The sequence below is a fragment of the Mercenaria mercenaria genome, unplaced genomic scaffold, assembly GCF_021730395.1.
Source record: "Mercenaria mercenaria strain notata unplaced genomic scaffold, MADL_Memer_1 contig_2594, whole genome shotgun sequence".
NCBI classification, from domain to species: Eukaryota; Metazoa; Mollusca; class Bivalvia; order Venerida; family Veneridae; genus Mercenaria; species Mercenaria mercenaria.
The window spans coordinates 1-16,390 of NW_026460662.1; the positions used below are offsets into that span (position 1 = coordinate 1).

General features: G+C 35.5%; 2 long non-coding RNA genes across 2 annotated transcripts; both read left to right on the forward strand.

The window, feature by feature from the left end:
* The first annotated feature begins 138 nt into the window (after positions 1-138).
* LOC128552373 (uncharacterized) lies at positions 139-15,060 on the forward strand. Its single transcript, XR_008369056.1, has 3 exons — positions 139-194; positions 4,515-4,554; positions 14,967-15,060. It is a non-coding gene; the product is annotated as an uncharacterized LOC128552373 (long non-coding RNA).
* LOC128552372 (uncharacterized) lies at positions 7,842-10,761 on the forward strand. Its single transcript, XR_008369055.1, has 3 exons — positions 7,842-9,365; positions 9,661-9,779; positions 10,373-10,761. It is a non-coding gene; the product is annotated as an uncharacterized LOC128552372 (long non-coding RNA).
* Positions 15,061-16,390: the final 1,330 nt, after the last annotated feature.

The window sequence follows — 16,390 nt, forward strand, 5'->3', positions numbered from 1 at the left end:
CTTGTCCTCAAGTGCAATGATAACAGGTGAGCGATATAGGCCATTATGGCCCTCTTGTTCTCATTTCTGCTGAATTTTAGTAAAGTTTTCATTTTAATCAGTACTGTTGCTGATGCAGTTTTTGTCTGTTTTTATTCAAGGTTGTTTATTCAAGGTTGATGCCAGAACTGTATAGTATCCACGTAAAGACTAAGGTAAGATAAAACCTGTGTTTCTGTTGTGATTTTAAGAGATAGAAAAATTACACCCTGTTCTGAAACTCAGCATAGTCAAAAACAACTTCTTGGTTTTTATGCCCCCAGGCATATAGAGATGGAACTGTCCATTTGTTTTACTGTTATGCCTGCAGCCCACATTAAAGACCTGATTTAGTTCAAACTCACACTAAACAGTTCTTGTGGCAAGACCTTCAGATTGACCTGACCTTGATCCTCATAATGACATCACCGTCAAACTTAAAACCTTTAACAACATTCTATGTCCTACAGCTCACATTAATGACCCAAATTAGTTCATACTCACACTCAGCAATCCATGTGGCAAGGCCTACAAACTAACCTACTTATAGATGACCTTAAACTGCATTATGACCTTCACCTTCAAAATTAAAACCTTAAACAAACACAACATTTTATGGACCTACAGCCTGCATTTATGACCCAATTTAGTTAAATTACTCGCACTCTTTAAACGTTGTTGCAAGTCCTACAAACTAAGTTAACTAACCTATATATATATATATATATATATATATATATATATGACTTTGACCCTAATTTGACCTTCACCTTCAAACTTTAAACTTTGAAAAACAACTTTTGGTCCTACAAGGGCTCGAGATAATTTTTAAGGCTAATGAGTATTTAATCATCATACCGGTAATTCTTGTGAATGCGTAAAATGGTAAAATCTGAAATTGACTAGACCTTTCTGTGTTTTCTATGCATCGAAAGATAATAATTGTAACCGACACCACATTAATATGCACTGCTTTATAAATGTGGCTATATTTAAATGGAAATGTATACTCAACAATTGGAATATTAGTGAGGCTTAGTAACCAAGTGCATGCTCACACATTGTTTCTGTTAGGTAAAGCATCCCAACAATTCATATTTTGTTTGCACTTTATAAAAACATTGTGTGCAATTGTACAATTTCATATATGTTTTTATACCCTTAATAAAATCTGTAAAAGGATCCTTTAACACTTATCAGACATGCATAAATATATGCATTATTTCAATGCGTAATTTACGCTATACGCATCTTATCTGAAGCCCTGGTCCTACATCCCACATTAATGACCTGATTAAGTTAATACTGACACTCCTTAAACCTTTTGGCAAGTCTTATAAGGCTGAACACCACTAAATCCAGCTGTTCTTTATTTCATATAAAATCCACTCACTTCATAACGGTGTTTCGACATTTTCTAGCATATCAGATTTTCAGACACTTATATTCCCATAAAGAACTAGATCGCTACTTTAGAAAAACAAAAAGAAAAGGGGGTGTTAACTTTTATATAAGAAAACTACAGTTGGTTAAATACAACCCGCTGAATTTACTACTTTTCGCTTCTTTCAATTTCTCTTTTCGTGACATTAAATTCTTACGCCGCCATTTTTATCTAGCATGCGATAGGAACATGCCGATTTCATTAGAATGCAAAGTGATACATACTGAAACGCGGTAGGGTAAAAGTAAGCACGTTGCTGCCGAGAAAATGCACTAGGAAAGGAAAAAAGATTAGTACTATTTATATTTGGACTACTTGTGACTAGACCTGCGGAGGCTTACATTCTATTGGTAGTGATCAGCCTATAAGAGAAATATTTTGTTTGATTTTTCCATGAATTTGCATTCATTCTCAAGGTACGCCTATTTCACAATGATTCTGCTTTGTTTGGTGCAAAATATTGAGAAAATATAGAGAAATGACAATTCATTACAGGTCACCCCCACCCCCAAAATATGCAAAATTTAGCCCTGTGCAAGCAATATTTCAATTAATTTACCTTATTCGTGGAATTTACATTAACATCCATTTAATCGTTACGATGTTTGTCATTTTCATTCAGAAACATGCTAATTTCAATATATTTAGACAACTGAAGTGCTAAAATGCGAGAAAAGACATTTACTAGGTCCTAAAACGAACCAAAATAGTGCACCTGGTCGAAAATTCGATCTAAATTCCAAAAACACAAGAAATTTAAGCGTTTTCAGCCATTTGTTACCGTTTTACATCATAAAGAATAGATTAATGGCATTTCCATTCATTTTCGAGGGGTTTCAGAAAATAACATGTATTGCCCCTTATAGGCTGAACACCACTAAATCCAGCTGTTCTTTATTTCATATAAAATCCACTCACTTCATAACGGTGTTTCGACATTTTCTAGCATATCAGATTTTCAGACACTTATATTCCCATAAAGAACTAGATCGCTACTTTAGAAAAACAAAAAGAAAAGGGGGTGTTAACTTTTATATAAGAAAACTACAGTTGGTTAAATACAACCCGCTGAATTTACTACTTTTCGCTTCTTTCAATTTCTCTTTTCGTGACATTAAATTCTTACGCCGCCATTTTTATCTAGCATGCGATAGGAACATGCCGATTTCATTAGAATGCAAAGTGATACATACTGAAACGCGGTAGGGTAAAAGTAAGCACGTTGCTGCCGAGAAAATGCACTAGGAAAGGAAAAAAGATTAGTACTATTTATATTTGGACTACTTGTGACTAGACCTGCGGAGGCTTACATTCTATTTGGTAGTGATCAGCCTATAAAACTGACCTATATATAGATGACCTTCACTTTCATTTGACCATCACCTTCAAACTTAAAACCTCAACAAAAAACCCACTTTGGTTAACCAGGTTTTACCATGATTTTTTATTTTGAGAACACAGCTCCTTGTTTGGTGTTATCTCTGCAGAATATGGACCTGTTTTAACCTTTAGCATGCTAGGTAAATTGTTGTCTGCTGCAAATGTCGTCTGCTAAAATTGTTAAGTTCATTCAATTTGCTCCAAAATTGGAAGAAATTGTCAGAGTAGCAAACAGCTTGGAACCTGATCAGACGCCGATTTAATCGGCGTCTGATCTGGTTCCAAGCTGTTTGCAAAGGCTGTTAAATTCGCCTGCAGTAGGCTAAAGGTTAATGAAAATTTGACACAGTGTTAAATTATTTTTGTTTTGTAATGAAACATAATAACTTTATGGATAAATTCATAGATATGAAACAATTATGATCAAATTAAATAAATGTAAATCCTAAAATACATAAATAAAATGCCACATAATCCCTAATGTATAATTACAGAACACTTACACATGTAGCGTAACTGCAGAACATTTACATGCGCTGCATGATTGCAGAACACTTTCACGTGTAGCATAACTGCAGAACATTTACATGTGCTGCATGACTGCAGAACACTTTCACATGTAGCATAACTGCAGAACATGCATGACTGCAGAACACTTACACATGTAGCATAACTGCAGAACATTTACATGTGCTGCATGACTGTAGAACACTTTCACATGTAGCATAACTGCAGAATATTTATGACTGCAGAACACTTACACATGTAGCATAACTGCAGAACATTTACATGTGCTGCATGATGGCAGAACACTTTCACATGTAGCATTACTGCAGAACATTTACATGTGCTGCATGACTGCAGAACACTTTCACATGTAGCTTAACTGCAGAACATTTACACGTGCTGCATGACGGCAGAACATTTACTTGTGTGGAATTGATGTGATTAATACAATAATCATATTCATTTTCAACTCTGTTTTTAAATTACCGTAATGGAAAACGGAACACCAGACAATAATTTTCAGATCAACAAGTACCATAAGTTTGATATCAGGGGACACTGGGTATGACGTAACTGATCATGATACCCTATTAATAGATTTTATGGTATTTAAAAGTATATTGGTGTCTATTTTCAACTTTTACCCAGCCAGACAAAGTGTGTATCATTTTTAGCTCGATTATTTGAAGAAAAGGTAAAGAAATTCGCAAAAATGTTAGACAGCATGTTAACCAAGGTATATCTTTACCTACGCACTGTTTATTAGGTGCGTTGCTTTACCTTTAAGTTTATTTCTGCTTATTTCTACAGGGACATCATGAGACAGATAAATAGTAATTACAAAAAACATACGTCCGTGAAGACTTATATTGTTTGCAATGATTGCAAACGCAGAATCACTTGCTGCCAGCAGGCTAAAGACTTAGCATTGTCCAATAAGTATTGTCAAAGGTCAAGGTCAAAGTGACTTTGAGACTGAAAACTGTTTAAATCTGATCAATAACCAGTGAAGGATTGGACCTGCATAGTACAGCCACTCCCATTTATACAGCTTATTTGACATTCTGGCAGACAGCTGTATATTATCAACAAAAACTGGGCCTACAATGCCCAAACTTTATAGCATGCCCTGCTATACCTGTTATTATCTATTCTTTATTTTTAGGATGTCTGGAACGGGTGACACAGGACAGGATCAAGCAAAGGTTCAGCATCAGATTTTATTTTTAATGTTTTGTACATATGGCTTCAAGAACTAATGACATGAATTCAATATTTTGGTGGTAGGAATTAAGGTATTAGGCATATAATAAAGTACCTCCTTTTTGAAGAGTATTCAATTCCTACCATAAACCTACATTGACTGCAATTTTCAGGGGTGCGTATGTTCCAGACCTACTGGGACCAAATTTTTTTCTCCTTATTTTCATTTTTAGCTCATCTGATTTTTTGAAAACAAATGATGAGTTATTGTCATCACTTGAGCGGTTGTCGGCGTCGGCGTCTGCGTCGGCGTTGCCTGGTTAAGTTTTATGTTTAGGTCAGCTTTTCTCCTAAACTATCAAAGCTATTGCTTTGAAACTTGGAAGACTTGTTCACCATCATAAGCTGACCCTGTATAGCAAGAAACATAACTCCATCTTGCTTTTTGCAAGATTTATGGCCCCTTTTGTACTTAGAAAATATCAGATTTCTTGGTTAAGTTTTATGTTTAGGTCAACTTTTCTCCTAAACTATCAAAGCTATTGCTTTGAAACTTGGAATACTAGTTCACCATCATAAGCAGACCCTGTACATCAAGAAACATAACTCCATCTTGCTTTTTGCAAGAATAATTGCCCCTTTTGGACTTAGAAAATCAGTTTTCTTGGTTAAGTTTTATGTTTAGGTCAGCTTTTATCCTAAACTATCAAAGCTATTGCTTTAAAACTTGCAAAACTTGTTCACCATCATAAGCTGACCCTGTACAGCAAGAAACATAACTCCATCCTGCTTTTTGCAAAATTTATGGCCCCTTTTGGACTTAGAAAATATCAGATTTCTTGGTTAAGTTTTATGTTTAGGTCAACTTTTTCTCTTAAACTATCAAAGCTATTGCTTTGAAACTTGCAACACTTGTTGACCATCATAAGCTGACCCTGTACAGCAAGCAACATAACTCCATCCTGCTTTTTGCAATAATTATTGCCCCTTTTGGACTTAGAAAATCATTTTCTTGGTTGAGTATTATGTTTAAGGCAACTTTTCTCATAAACTATCAAAGCTATTGCTTTAAAACTTGCAACAGTTTTTCACAATCATAAGTGGACACTGTACATCAAGAAACATAACTCTATCCTGCTTTTTGCGAGAATGATGGCCCTTTTTAGACTTAGAAAATCATGGGTAGGACAATATTTCTATTATACAAAAAAAATCAGATGAGCGTAGGCACCCGCAAGGCGGTGCTCTTGTTTTTCTAGTAAGTTTTTACTTCTTTCAAGACTTATTATTGATTTATTGTACAGGAGTGAAAAAAAAAATCATTTTATAAGCGATTACTTGCTGTTCAAAGTGAATTTATCTCTGAAACAGAAGGTGTAGAATTAGACATCTTTAAAAATACTGAGTTACATGCTCTATTTTGCATTAACTCTTTAGATTAAATATTGTGGAAGAAATGTAGGTAGGTTTTACTTCTGCCCCAAGGTTATTAGCTCACCTGTTACATAGTGACAAGGTGAGCTTTTGTGATCACCCTTCGTCCGTAGTCAGTCCGTCTGTGCGTCCGTCCGTCAACAATTTCTTGTCTGCACGATAGTGGTTTCATTTATGATTTTATTATCCCCCGACGAAAGTCGGAGGGATATAGTTTTGGCGTCGTCCGTCCGTCCGTCCGTCCTTCCGTCCGTCTTTCCGTCCGTCTTTCTGTCCGTCCGTCCGTCCGGAGCCATATCTAGGAAATGGTTGGGAATATTTATTTAAAACTTCATATACATGTTCACCACAATGAGTTCTTGCGGCCCGTCAAGTTTCAGTCAGATTGTCCAAGTAACACCAGAGTTATGGCCCTTAGAAGTTTCTAGTGTTAACTATATAGGGTACTATAAATATGGCAATTTCTGCATCATAACTTTTGATATATTTGACCTAGAACTATGAAACTTAAACAGAATTTAGATCACCATAATGTGGTTGTGTACACACAATTTCATTTGGATTTATTTGTAAATTAAGAGTTATTGCCCTTTAATTGTATAAAAATCCACATATTTGTACATAACAAACTTACCATTTGGTACAATTTCATTAAATTTCTTTCATTCTTTTCCATGAACATTTATTGTAAACATGTGAAGTTGTGTACCCACACATGGTCACCCCTTACCTTGATCACACACCTCCCCTCTTATCCCCTGACCCCCCCCCCACACAACACACCCCCCCCCCCCCCCAAAAAAAAAAAAAATTCATTCCTTATTTTAGATTTTTTTCAAACAAACTTCATGTACATGTTCACCACTATGAGGTTATGGGGCCCATCAAGTTTCAGACAGATTGCCCAAGTAACACCAGAGTTATGGCCCTTAGAAGTTTCTAGTGTTAACTATATAGGGTACTATAGATCTATAGATATGCCAATTTCTGCATCATAACTTTTGACATATTTGACCTAGAACTATGAAACTTTAACAGAATTTAGAGCACTGTAATGTGGTTGTGCACAGACAATTTTGTAAGGATTTCTTTTTGTAACTTCAGAGTTATTGCCCTTTAATTGTCTAAAAATCCACATATTTGTACATTACAAACTTACCATTTGGCAGAATTTTATTAAATTTCTTTCATTCTTTTCTGTGAACATTTATTATAAACTTGTGAAGTTGCGCACCCACACCTGGTCACCCACTTGCCTTGGTCCCACTCCCCCCCCCCCCCCCCCCCCCCCCCCCAATTTTTTTTTTTTTTTTCATTTCTTATTTTAGATTTTTTTCAAACCTTCTAAGTTGTACCATTCCCCCACCTCACTTCCCCATCCAGTCATGCCCACCACTGATCATGCATCCTCTGCCCCCCCCCCCCCCCCCCCCCACTCCAACTTCACCCTTTTACCTTTTTTTTTTTTTAATTTTTAATTTTCAATCAATATTTATAATCAACATGTGAAATTACCCGTCCCTAGATTTGCCGCCTAATGCCACTATTTGCCACTTATTTCCATGGTAAAAGGGTGGCAATTGGTGGAAATAGCTGGCGTTTGGTGTAATTCAACTCTTTTTTCCAATAAGTGGTAAATTTGCCACCAAAAGCCACTTTATTTTGGTGGCATTTAGGTGGCATTAGGTGTAAATTTGAACATAGTTTTTCTTTATGGTGGCAGAAAGGTGGAAACTGGTGGAAAGTAGAACATAGTTTTTTTTCATGGTGTAAACTGTGTGGCGTTTAGTGGAAAATAGGGACTTAGAAAATTTTTTTGGTGGCGAATAGGTGGAAAAAAAAAACTTAGAAATTTTTTGATTTAGAAGCGAACTGTAGGACTTTGGATTACCCTTTACAAAAATCTTCACATGGACTCGGGTTGGAATCAAGGTGTAATGGACACTAAATGTCAAACTTCAGGCCTAACTGACATGGACCCTGACTTTGCTAAAACTCCACATTGACAACAGCTCGTAGAATATAAAAATGCCCCCCTTGATGCATTCAGTAACTGTACACGATACAAAAATCATTTGGTCACTGTGCACTGGACGTCTGATGTACTGACCTCAAATCAATAATTATGGGTCATTTACCAGTCATAAGTGACTTCTGTATCAAATGTAATCTTAGACCAAAGCATTCTCTAGTTATTGGGCAAAAACAGTTCTAGTGTTCTGGGTCAATGTGACCTAGACCTTTGATCAACTGACCTCAAAATCAATAGGGCTCATCTGCTGGTCATGATCAACGTCCCTATTTAGTTTCATGATCATAGGTCTAAGAGTTCTCAAATAAACATCCAGAAACAGCTTAACTGTTTAAGCTCACTGTGACCTTGAGCTTTGACCTACTGAACTCATAATCTATAGGGGTTATCTGCTAGTTTTGACCAACCTTCCCATTCACTTTCATGATCCTAGGCCCAAGAGCACTAGAATTATCATCTGAAAACTGTTTAACTGTTCCAGGTCACTGAGATCTTGACCTTTGACCTACTGGCCTCCAAGTCAATAGGGGTCACTGCTGGTCATAACCAACCTCCATATAAAGTTTCATGATCTTAGGCCCAAGTGTTCTTGAGTTACCATCCGGAAACCGATTGTTCTACATACCAAACAACCAACAGACTGACAGACAGACTGACCGACATCAGCAAAACAGTATCACGTACTCAGGCTCCTTCAAAGGGTTTTGTTAAAATGAGAATAAGTACGCTGACTCCAGCTGGACAAAAATAATATTCAGAGTGGTGTATTCTGAAAATTTGAATTTTGGTTATTTTGTGAGACAGAATATTTATTAATTATTATATCATTGTATTATATTCAATGTAAATATAAATAAGTCACTTTTTCAATCAACAATTCTGAAATACAGAAAATGGTGGAAAATAGGTGGCAACTAGTGGAAATTGGCTGTACTGGCTGAATCTGAAAAGATCATTTTTGAATGTGTCCGCTGTGTATTATTTCTGCATGAGTGAAAGTTGGTTAGAGATAAGATTAATGATAGATCAAGTTACAAGCTCCCACACTAATGTATAGAAACAACCCCAGGTGGAATTTGGGTCAGTTAAGATTTATATATGCAGGCAAACATCAGGTCAGATGCAAAGAAATAGTTCTTGCCTTTTCTCTTCATTGATTGAAAAAAAAAAGAAGTGTATATAAAAAGGATGTTTTTACAATAGTTTTCAACTTAAGTATTTGACACCTTCTTTAGCTGACCAAAAAAGTGTATGTGTGGAATAAATTTATCTGTGTAGTAATACCAAAATTTGAAATCTGGCATTTGATGAGTCAGTCAGGGAGAAAATGGAAACACATTGTGAGAGGTAACAATATTATACTGTTTATTTTTTTTAATTATTACTGTCTTTAACATTGTCTTATTTACTTACTCTTAACAAATACTTGAATTTGAAACAACATTTACAAAACTGCTTGAAATTAAAATCAACCAATCTCCTTTTAGGAAGTTTGGCAGATGGATTATTAATCCAAGATATATTTTCTGGAATATAGGTCAATTATGTTTATAACACTGCCGGTAAAATTGTAGCATTGTAATTATTTACATTGTTGATTAGCACTTAGGATACAATATGCACTTAAAACTTTTCATACCAGGAACCTTCTGTGAAAAAATGCAACTTTGTGACATGATCTGCCTGCCTGGCTGTATATACCTGAGCAGCATACAGCTTATTACTGCATAAAAGAAACATATCAAGATAATTCTGAATCAGGTAAATATTTTGTTTTTACAAAAGCTGCCGGTAATGTTTAAATAATCCTTAATTTTTAAAGAAATACACCAATTAATAGAATTTCCTGGCATATTATATGATAAATATTAATTATAAATGTGATGAAAAACCCAGGTGCCATTATTACCTATTGCCAAAGGTAGAGGGATATTATTTTTGGCGTTGTCCATTCTGTTTCATCTGTCCATCGGATTAATTGAAAATGCTTGTAATTGGAAAAATATTATAGCAGCTTTGTCTATAGAATCACTAAACCTCACGTAATTATTATAAGCTTATTAACACTGCTCAATTATTTACCTTGATTTGGTAAAAAATAGGGATTTTTCCTGTATTAATTGAATAGAAATTTTTCTACAATGTAGATTTTGATGAAACTTCTCACAGTTTTAATAAAGATGTGGCATATTATTTGACATAGATTAAGTTTGCAGAGTTTGTTGTTATGTCAGTAAGTTAGTTCAGTCTTTTGATTTCATATATTTCCTAGAGGAAATTTACAATTTTCTGCAAAATTATTCAGAATGTTAGAAAAATATATTTATTAATAGATATATGGTTTGCTGTTACAGATTGTGTGCTGGAAAAATGGCCTTACATTCAAAGGAGTGAAATTTGGAGAGTCATTCACCATCTACTTAAGCCATCCTGGAATATGAAGAAATAAGACTGCATTGACAGCATCCTGATCCTGTGTTCAGATCTTTTGTGATTTCTTGTGAAGGGTCTTTGATTTTTGCATAAAAATAAAAAATATATTAATATAATTTGATTTTTGCTTACTACTGATTTTTTTTTCAGATTCAGCAGGTGCAGCCGATTTACACTAGTTGCCACCTATTGCCAGCTATTTGGTGGCATTTAGTGGAAAATAGGACTGCCACCATAGTGGCGTTTTGGTGAAATTTTGTCCACTTACTGCCACCTATTGGGGATTGGTGGAAATAAGTGGCATTAGGTGGAAAATAGATTTTACACCATAATGGTGGCATTTTAGTGGTATTTTGTCTAAATACTCCACTTACTGCCACCATGAAGGTGGCTATTGGTGGAATTAAGTGGCAAACAAATTTTCCACCATAATGGTGTAAAACTGTCTAAATACTCCACTTATTGCCACCTAAAGGTGTACACAAGTAGAAAAAGGTGGAATTTAGTGGAAAACAGGTTTGCCACTGTCCTGTTCATTTTCTCACCATTTTGGTGGCATTTTAGGTGGCATTTTGGTGGAAAATTGTCTAAATACTCCACCATTGAAAAGGGTGGCATTATAGTGGCAAATCTAGGGACGGGTTTGTTTCCTCTCCCATTCCCCTGCACCCCCACCTCCTAAAAAAATAAATATATACATATATCTATATATAGATATATATATTTCCATTCCTTTTTTTTTTTTTTTTTTTTTTTAAATGTTCAAACCTTCAACATGTTAAGTTCTGACTGCACAAACCTTGCCCTCAGCCGTTTCAAGATATCTTACCTGTGTTCTTTCATTCCAGTTAAACTTCAAGCTCACATTTCAATTAACTGCATTTAATTTTAAAAGCTAAGCTTATTACAGTAAGCATATCCCATTCAAAATAAATTCTTAAGTCAGGATCAAAGTATCATACATTTATTATGTACTCTTTAATTAAACATTTGTTTTCTGTTAAATTGATTTTGACTAATGAAATTATTTGCTTCTTATTAACATCCTTAACTTTTTGCCGGATATATCTTTTTGCCATTCCTCACCACAAACCCTTTCGGCGGGGGATACCAATTCATCGAATTTGCTTGTTTTAACCAAACTTGCACACAACTTGTATCACCATAAGATCTCGGTTCCTTTCTTGAACTGGCCAGATCCCATTATGGGTTCTAGAGTTATGGCCCCTGAAAGGGCCAAAATTAGCTATTTTGACCTTGTCTGCACAATAGCAGCTTTATTTATAACTTGATTTTTACCAAACTGGCACACAACTTGTATCACCATAAGATCTTGGTTCCTTTCTTCAACTGGCCAGATTCCAATATGGGTTCCAGAGTTATGGCCCTTGAAAGGGCCAGAATTAGCTATTTTGACCTTGTCTGCACAATAGCAGCTTCATTTATGATTTTATTTTAACCAAACTTGCACACAACTTGTATCACCATAAGATCTTGGTTCCTATCTTCAACTGGCGAGATTCCGTTATGGGTTCCAGAGTTATGGCCCCTGAAAGGGCCAGAATTAGCTATTTTGGCCTTGTCTGCACAATAGCAGCTTCATTTATGATTTGAATTTAATCAAACTTGCACAAAACTTGTGTCACCATAAGATCTTGGTTCCTTTTTTAAACCGGTCAGATCCCTTAATGAGTTCCAGAGTTATGGCCCCTGAAAGGGCCAAACTTAGCTATTTTGACCTTGTCTGCACAATAGCAGCTTCATTTATGATTTGATTTTAACCAAACTTGCACACAACTTGTATTACCACAAGATCTTGGTTCCTTTCTTGAACTGGCGAGATTCCATCATGGGTTCCAGAGTTATGGCCCCTTAAAGGTCCAAAATTGGCTATTTTGGCTTTTGCAGCCATATAGATACTTCATTTATGGTTTTATTTGATACAAACTTCCAAAATATCTTCAACAACAATAAATCTTGGATTCCATGACAAATGAGATCCAATCGTAGGTTCCAGAGTTATTTTATATCTGATTACCTCCCCTGATTGTAATCAGAATAGATTTATATCAGTAAGTACTTATAGGACTTATTTGAAATTTCATTATTGTCATTAGTTGGACTGAGCCAATCAGGGTAGATAACTATGGACTGATTTTATGTCAAATTACCTTCCTTTATTTCAAATTAAAATGGGTATATCTCCGTAACTAATGAAGATACTGATCTGAAATTTCATTTATGTCAACAGATTTATTTGGCAGATCCTTCTTTTGTTCACTTACAATAATTTTTTTATGCCCCCAAAGTGAGGCATATAGTTTTTGAACCGTCTGTCTGTCGGTCTGTCAGTCTGTCGGTCTGTTGGCAATTTTCGTGTCCGGTCCATATCTTTGTCATCGATGGATGGATTTTCAAATAACTTGGCATGAATGTGTACCACAGTAAGACGACATGTCGCGCATAAGACCCAGGTCCGTAGCTCAAAGGTCAAGGTCACACTTAGACGTTAAAGGTCATTTTTCATGATAGTGCATTGATGGGCGTGTTCGGTCTATATCTTTGTCATCCATGGATGGATTTTCAAATAACTTGGCATGAATGTGTACCACAGTAAGACGACGTGTCGCATGCAAGACCCAGGTCCGTAGCTCAAAGGTCAAGGTCACACTTGGACGTTAAAGGTCATTTTTCATGATAGTGCATTGATGGGCGTGTCCGGTCCATATCTTTGTCATTCATGCATGGATTTTAAAATTATTGGGCATGAATGTGTACCACAGTAAGACGACGTGTCGCATGCAAGACCCAGGTCTGTAGCTCAAAGGTCAAGGTCACACTTAGACGTCAAAGGTCATATTTCATGATAGTGCATTGATGGGTGTGTCCGGTCCATATCTTTGTCATTCATGCATGGATTTTAAAATAACTATGCATGAATGTGTGGCACAGTAAGACTACGTGTCAGGCGCAAGACCCAGGTCCATCAAAGGTCCTAAACTCTAACATCGGCCATAAGTATTCATTCAAAGTGCCATCGGGGGCATGTGTCATCCTATGGAGACAGCTCTTGTTTTTAATTACTTCCCTTTTACGTTACTATAAATAGCTTATTTTTAGTAACTTTTTTATTATTGGCCGTAGGGAAAAACCGAGACCACTTTTCTGTGGTTCAACATGGAAGGTACCTCCAATTTTTTGGTGTATTTTGACATATTTGTACCTTGTAAGAAATTTTTTTCTTTTTGGTTAAATTTCTTCCCTTTGTTGTTCCTGTCCTTTGGACTTAGATATTTTTTCTGAGGACCTTCTTGTTCTCAAGTGCAATGATAACAGTTGAATGAAGTGAGCAAAATTCAAAACATACCCGCAGGATTCGACCTTCATTTTTCAGTGTTGGAGTTAGAATTCTGTCTCATTAAATCCGTTTACTTAAGGCACCCTTGAAAAAAATTATATTGACAGTTTTATTTTGTGTTTTATAATTGTTTACCAATAGTATCAAGATGTTTTTTTATCTATCAAAATTAATGGTAAAATGAATTCTCTGCGAACGTTTTGGATAGTGGCCATCACTTTGAAATATGTCTCTACTTGAGCTTGAGGGAATATCATAAACTATACAAAATTTACAAAAAACGGCATGGTAAAAGTTGTTAAAAATTTGCAACACAGTGTGAAACATGGTCAACTTTAAGAATATACCAAGCAAATGCCATTCTTTAAACATTACTGTTATTTGCCCAATACCTTAAAACTGTCTGCAATATCAACATGATCAAAGTAGTTCCACAAGTTTTTATTCTTTAAGATATTTTCTAGAACTGTACTGTAGGTAATTTGTACACTGGCAAAGTGGATACGGTGTAACAGGTCCTAGTCCTTACCTGAAGGTTCAACTTCCTGTGAGAGCATACCCTAATCACCATCTAAAATTTGATACCTGAGTGCAAAAGTAGTAGTGAGAAGTAAAAGAAGCAGTCTCTGAACATTGATAGAAAAATCTGAACAGTTGGTATCTCAAACTGATACTTAATGCTCACAGTTCTGGCTAACATGAAAACATTATCAACTCCCTTTAAAATTCCTTTTTAATTCATGTAATTTTTGCTCATGTTTTGGAAGTCATATTCAATATTCTGGGACTCATGGTTGTGTCCAAAAAAATAAAAAGTCACATCTGGCAAATCCTATGCATTTTAACCAGCCAGTGTCTTGAAGAAAAAAATTGTAACATGTGCCTGCATAAAAGGGGATCATACGTTGCATATAAAAGAAAAGAAAAATGTGTTTCAAAGTGCTGAATACTCTCATAGGGTGTATAAAATGTATAATTATGCCATGTGTATATGCCACATATACATATATATGCATATGAGACTATGGCAATACAATTAATGAAAAACACCTTCACCAGGAACCACTTTTAAGTAGAAGTTTTGGGATATTTTGAAGATAAATGCCCATTTCCTAGAATTAGAATTAGAGATACCAACTGTATATTATATGATACAGGATCTTGATGTAGACGTTCCTGGTGCCATTGGGGATGAAGAAGTTAAAACAAAAGTTGACAAGGATCAGGATACCAAAACTAAATTTGAACAGGTAAATTATAATAAAATTATTTCATTCATGACTTATTAGTTGACTTACTTCAAAGTATTGTATTGCTATGAAGCGAACTTGGGCATATTGTTAGAAATTACCAGACTAGTATATGTTCTTGAAAATCTAAGAATGCTATATGTTACAACTTAAGAATGTACTGGTAAGGCTTGTCCAGATAATCTCTAATTTTCATACAATTTATTTTCATGATTTTATTTATTTTTCTGTCAAATATCCAAATAATAGTGAAAAGTAACAGTTCTTAGCCTATTTATTCTCAGCAAAATTGCACGTGCCATGTGATGTCATTATATTGTATTGGTGCATCAACAAAATTGCAACATTCAGTATTTCCTTCCGAAGTCAACAACACAAATATTTAAAAGGAAATGTTTGGAATAACTCATTTTACTTCCATACCTCATGTTTTTATTTCGATGTAAATGAGATATGAAACCAAAATTTGTAGTCCTGTTTGGCGCCATATAACCTATACTGTGTTGGTGCGCCATAAAACCCAAATAAATAAATAAATAACTCATTTTACTGACGGAAAAGATAAAATTTAGATTGAATCAGCACAATTGTATGATTCTTTTATTAGATGTTATGATACTTTAGATTAAAATCAGGAGCTTTATTTTTGTGTGCAGTCAAAATTTACCAACAGCACAATGTCATGCTCATGAGAATCTACTGGTTAGTCTTTTACTGGTGTTTCACTAGTGGGGGACTTTACATTTGCCCCCTGACTGTCCATCTGTTAGTGCCAAGTCACTCGGGTCAATTTTTCAGTATCAAGAGTGTGATTCCTATTGCAGAAAATATGACAAATGCTTCTGTTTCTGAGCAACAGTCATTTTTACGCCAGTTTTGGAAAAAGGGGACATGTTATTTTATTATTCCCCCGCCACAAGTGGTGGAGGATTAAAGGAATGGTCTCAGTGTCCGTCCTACCTTCCGTAACATATTTTGTGTCCACTCTGTATCTCCTTAAACCCTTGAAAGATTTTCATGAAACTTGGGTCAAATGATCACCTCATCAAGACAGTGTGTAGAAGGCATGAGTCAGCCATGTCGGCTCAAGGTCAAATGTTTGAGGCTTCCATTATGTGTCTGCTCTGTATCTCCTAAACCCTTTGAAGGATTTAAAAATGACTTGGCTGTAATATTCCCCTTATCAAGACGATGTGCAGGACTCAAAATTCACCCATGCAAGGTCAAGGTCACTACTCAAATGTTTAATGCTTCCACCCTTCACTACTGTATAACAGGTTATATTCGTGGAAGTTTAATTTTGCTATATTCGTGGTCAACATTGACAGTGC